Source organism: Myotis lucifugus, unplaced genomic scaffold (assembly GCF_000147115.1).
Source record: "Myotis lucifugus unplaced genomic scaffold, Myoluc2.0 scaffold_239, whole genome shotgun sequence".
In the NCBI taxonomy this organism is placed as follows: domain Eukaryota; kingdom Metazoa; phylum Chordata; class Mammalia; order Chiroptera; family Vespertilionidae; genus Myotis; species Myotis lucifugus.
Window position 1 is genome coordinate 951,480 of NW_005871287.1, and position 5,839 is coordinate 957,318.

The window sequence follows — 5,839 nt, forward strand, 5'->3', positions numbered from 1 at the left end:
TTTTTCTTTTTTTTTAATATATTTTTTATTTATTTCAGAGAGGAAGGGAGAGACAGAGAGAAAGAGAAAGACAGAGAGAGAGAGAGAGAGAGAGAGAGAGAGAGAGAGAGGGAAACATCAATTATGAGAGAGAATCATTGATCAGCTGCCTCCTGCATGCCCACCACTAGGGATTGAGCCCGCAACCCGGGCATGTGCCCTTGACTGGAATCAAACCCAGGACCCTTCAGTCCACAGGCCGACGCTCTATCCACTGAGCCAAAGCGGCAAGGGCTGGGTCTTTCTTACAATCTAGCTCTTTGGTGTTTTTTCTCTCACCTTCAACTCAGCAACATGAGTGTGGATTCGGCTTATCCTCAAAGCCTGCCCTGCTCCACATCATCCAATTCTAGGGAGCCTTCACCAGTGCCGGAGACCTATGAGCCTGAAGAAAACTGCATCCTTTCGAATGTCATCTGCTGAGACGCTCCACACGGAGGCGGCAGTCTCTTCTCTTCCTTCCTCCATGGACCTGCTGTTCAGAACAGCCCTGCTTCTCCCACCAGTCCCAGCACAACACTACCCACCTCTGCAGAGAACAGGACAGGAAGGAGGAGAAAGCCCAGGTCAAGAAACAGAAAATTGGAACCGTCTGCTCATAGACCCAGCTCTGTGTACTCAGTGAGAGATTCCAGAGACAGGAATAGCTCAGCCTCCAGCAGAGGCAAGAACGCTCCAACATCCCGGACCTTAGCTACAAACAGAGTAAGACCTGGTTCCAGAACTGGAGAACGAAATGTAGGAGGTGGCAGAAATACAACCGGCCAAAGACTAGCCACCGTGTGACCCTGATGAGCTCAGCAACTACAGACTCCCCGGGCCTCTCCTCCTGCCGCCGGGGATGCCTGGTGAACGCTTCTGGAAATCTTTCCGTGTGAGCAGCCATTCCTGGAACAGCCCGTCTTGGAACTGCCCTGCCTGGAACGGTCAGACCTGGTGTCCCCAGGCCTGGGATAACCAGCTTTGGAACAACCAGTTCTACAGTTATGGAGAGGAATCCCTGCGGCCCCAGGTCCAGCTCCAGCGAAGTCCTGTCCGTGATTTGGAGGCCTCCTTGGAAATTGCTGGGGAAACCTGTGATGCAATACTGCAAGCCCCTACGTATTGTGGTGCCCAGCAAACCACAGATTTATTCCCAGCTTACTCCATGAACCCACAGCCTGAGTCCACAAACATAGAGCCATGCACACAGTGTGATGATGGGTATATTATTCAATCTCAGTTTGGGCAGTGGCTGTATTACCTCTCCTAGGACGTTTCTATGTATCTCTGCCTTTATATGCTGCTTCTCATTATGCCTTCTGTGCCAATTTGGAGGGGGGTGTGTAATGACTGGAGTCTAAGCAAAGAGGTTTCTGTAGTCTTGCTGCTGTTAGACAAATGATAAAAGATGCCTCTGGCTATAATTAGATATAATACTAGATCTAGTATTTGGATAACTCCAGATCGAGAATCTTAACCTCAAAAATAGAAAGTAAAACTACAAAGGTGTGTGATCAAGGATTATTCCTATTTTCTGGGATTGGGAGGCTTGTTACAAACCTCAGTTCAGGTGAATGGTTAAGCTACCACATGCTTCACTGATTTCCTCTGCCCCTTCTGCTGTTTCACTACAACCCTTAATTTATTACTCAAGTCATTTGCTGTGTCATGACAATAATACCAGTTTGGCTGGTTGGTTTATAAGTTTACCTACAAATAAATAAAACATCTATTTAAAAATAAAATAAATAAAAACAAAGGAGGCAGATCACTAGAGGGGAGGGTTTCACCAAGTGTCTGAATTCTCGCCGAGAAGAGCTGCAAGTTGGTTTGTCATCTGAAAGCCCCTGGTCCAGTGGTTCTCAACCTGTGGGTCGCGACCCCTTTGGCGGTCGAACGACCCTTTCACAGGGGTCGCCTAAGACCATCCTGCATATCAGATATTTACATGACGATTCATCACAGTAGCAACATTACAGTTATGAAGTAGCAACGAAAATAATTTTGTGGTTGGGTCACAACATGAGGAACTGTATTTAAAGGGCCAGAAGGCTGAGAACCGCTGCCCTAGTCACTTACGTGGGCACTTTCAGTGGATGAGAAACGGCAGACTTCTGGGAGGGATGGTGACACATTGGGCACCACGAGTGTGAACAGCCCTTTCAGGAAACCTGGAGGCAAAGGGTGATGAGCTGCAGGAGAAAGCCTTGCAAGGGAAGGTGTTTTAATGAGGAAGAGGCTCTAGCTCTGTGTTGGGGAGAGAACCAGGAGTGCCTTGGCTGCCCTTTGCCCTCTTGGTTCAGGCCTGTTTTCTTTTTTTAATGTATTTTTATTGATTTCAGAGAGGAAGGGAGAGGGAAAGAGAGATAGAAACATCAATGATGAGAGAGAATCATGGATTGGCTCTTCTTGCACATCCCCCACTGGGGATCGAGCCCACAACCCGGGCATGTGCCCCGACAGGTCATCGAACTGCGACCTCCTGGTTCATAGGTTGACGCTCAGCCACTGAGCCACGCCTGCCGGGCAGGCCTGCTTTCTAAGCTGCTTCTCTAGCCTTCCTGCCATTCTGGGGGCCATTCCACGATCTACCAAGAAATCCCTTTCCTGCACAAGCCAGCTGGTTGGTTTCCTACACTTGCCGCCAGGAACATGACTGGTCCAAGCAGCTTTCCCAGTTCTCAGGAATATTGAAGGGAATGAACTGAATCTTCCTCAGTCTCGTGCTTTTTTCCTGAAATTTTTTCTGGAAGCTTTGATGTCTGCTACCACTTGCTTCAACTGGAATTTCATAAAGGGTGATCTTTGATCTGGCACATGAGGAACGGGCTGACGTACCGCGGGGTTAGTACTAACCCCAATCTTGTGCTCTGCCGTCCAGGAACCCAGGACCCTGAAAGTCTGAGATCCCTTCCCATCGCGAGTTCACCCGCCCGATGGGAAGATTCCCAGGACTCTCAGCTCTTGGAGCTTTTGTTTTCTGTGCGAGAGATAAAATGATGGAGTGGAAAGAGCGTGAGATTCACTCAGGAGACTGTACAAGCCCAAGCTTGCCCTTAGCTAACTGTGTGCCCCTAGGCAAGTCTCTAGAATGCTCTGAGCTCCAATCTCCTCATTTGTAAAGGGAGGTAACTGTACTGCTGGCGAGCAACCCGGAAACCCCTGGATGCATCACACGGCGGTCCCTACTGAAGACAGAGGCGGAATGGGTTTTCATGCAAAAGTTATGCTTTGTTCCTCAGACCTCAGAAATGTGGACTGAGGGGGATCCGGGCCTGGGGCAAGGCAGCCCGCTTTGGGGGTAGTGCTCCCCGAGCCCCAGGGGCCGGGCTGGTGTGAAAGCCCTGCCCAGTCCAGGCGGTGACTCAACAGGACAGGCCAAATGCAAGGCTTCCACATTCCTGGGCAGCGAGTGAGGCAGAGAGAGACCCAGGGGCAGGGATGAAAGCTCAGAGTAGAAGTCGGAGCCCTGAGCGGGCGGAGCCGCCAGGAGGCGTCAGGGCAGAGAGGCAGTTGGTGGTGCTGGTGGCAGAGGCTGCTGGTACCTGCCCCGTATCCCTCTGGTCCTTTCCAGCCCACCTGCAGGGACAGGAGATGGCTGCCTGTGTGCGGACGGCTTTCACCTCCAGTGCCCTCATGGCTCTGCTTCTCAGCCTGAGGCCTTTGTCTGGAGCTGTGGGGACTGGCTCAGCCCCTTGTGCAGGGCGGCCCCGCAGGGCCAGAGGTTTCAAAGCTTCAGGCCGTGGGATCGGTGGATGCATCCCCACTTGCTGCGCTGTGCTCTGCGTGGCCCCTCAGCTGGCCCCCCGAGGGACTGAACCCCACGAGGTCGCCCACTCGCTGGCTTTCCTCCCTTCCTGCCTCACTTTCCCTCTCCCTCGCTGTGCTTCCTGGAAATCTCTTCCAAAATAAAGTACCAAGTTCCCGCCTCAGGATCTCTGGGGGCATCTGAGTTGCGGCAGCAGCACTAGAGGAGAAAAGCAGAAACGGAAAACCTACCACAGCGCTGAGAAGCTGTGGACAGGTGCTCAGGGACAGCCAGAGGAGGGCCTGCTGCCTCCTGAGTGACAGTCCGGTCGCCAAGGCCCACGGCGCCGACGGGGAGCATTTTCCCATTAGTGAACTTCCCAGTGATCTCTGCTCCTTTCAACCTGAGAGCGCCCCACCAGACGCCTCCTAAGGATACCAGCTGTTTGTTAAGCACCTACTATGTGGCAGGCTCTGTGCCAGACATTCTCTCTCATTCTTGTGACAATGGCGCTTGCAAAGGAGGTAATATTCTCTTCTAACAAGCAAAACAGTGTGGTACTGGCTTGAAGATAGACATGTAGGCCCATGGATTAGAATAGAGAGCCCAGAAGGAAATCTTCAGATATAAAGTCAATTGATTTTGGAGGGAAAGAACAGTCTCTTTCCCAAATGGTGTTGGGAAAACTGGGTAGGCACATGCACAAGAATGCGGTTGTACCTTCACCTCATACCACATACAAAATTCAACTCAAGCCGTGGCCGGTTTGGCTCAGTGGATAGAGCGTCGGCCTGCGGACTGAGGGGTCCCAGGTTCGATTCCGGTCAAGGGCATGTACCTTGGTTGTGGGCACATCCCCAGTGGGGGGTGTGCAGGAGGCGGCTGATCGATGTTTCTCTCTCATTGATGTTTCTAACTCTCTATCCCTCTCCCTTCCTCTCTGTAAAAAAATCAATAAAATATATTTAAAAAAAAAATTCAACTCAAAATAGACCTAAGAGCTAAAATTATACAACGCTTAGAATAAAACATAAGAGCAAATAGTTAGGATGTTGGATTTGGCCATGGTTTCTTACATATGATACTAAAAGCACAGGCAACAAAAGAAGAAATAAATACATTGGACTTAATCAAAATGTAAAACTTTTGTGTATCAAGGGACATTATCAAGAGATTGAGAAGAGCCCGGCTGGTGTGGCTCAGAGGTTGAGCGGTCAGGGCACATGCCCGGGTTGCTTGTGCGCTTGATCCCCAGTGGGGACCGTGCAGAAGGCAGCCAATGTTTCTCTGCCATCCATGTTTCTATCTCTCTATCCCTCTCTCTAAAAATCAATAAAAAAAATATTTTTAAAAAAAGGCCCTGATAGGTTTGGCTCAGTGGAGGAGCGTTGGCCTGGGGTCCCAGGTTCGATTCCGGTCAAGGGCATGTACCTTGGTTGCAGGCGCATCCCCAGTAAGGGGTGTGCAGGAGGCAGCTAATCGATGTTTCTCTCTCACCAATGTTTCTGACTCTCTGTCCCTCTCCCATCCTCTCTGTAAAAAAAAATCAATAAAATATTTTTTTTTTTTTTTTTTAAAAAGAGAGAGTGAAAAGACAACCCACAGAATGGGAACAAATTTTGTGAATCATTTATCTGGTAAGGATTTAATATCCAGTTTATATAAAAAAACCCTACAAATCACCACCAAACAAACAACCAACCAAGCAAACCAATTAAAAAATGGTCCAAGAACTTAAAGCATTTTACTAAAGAAGATATAAAAACAACCAATAAGCACATGAAAAGATGCTCAACATCATTAGTCATTCAGGAAATGTACGTGAAAACTACAGTCAGATACCACTTCAGACCTCTAGGATGGTTATTTTTATAAAAATGGAAAATAGTAAGTGTTGGCAAGGATGTTACAATGGATTGAATTGTGTCTCCTCCCCACTCCAAAATTCATGTTGAAGCCCTAGCTCAGTGATGGCGAACCTTTTGAGCTCGGCGTGTCAGCATTTTGAAAAACCCTAACTTAACTCTGGTGCCATGTCACATATAGAAATTTTTTGATATTTGCAACCAT

General features: G+C 49.0%; 1 pseudogene; it reads left to right on the top strand.

The window, feature by feature from the left end:
- Positions 1-333: 333 nt before the first annotated feature.
- Positions 334-1,291, top strand: LOC102439901 (annotated as a pseudogene).
- The last annotated feature ends 4,548 nt before the right edge of the window (positions 1,292-5,839 follow it).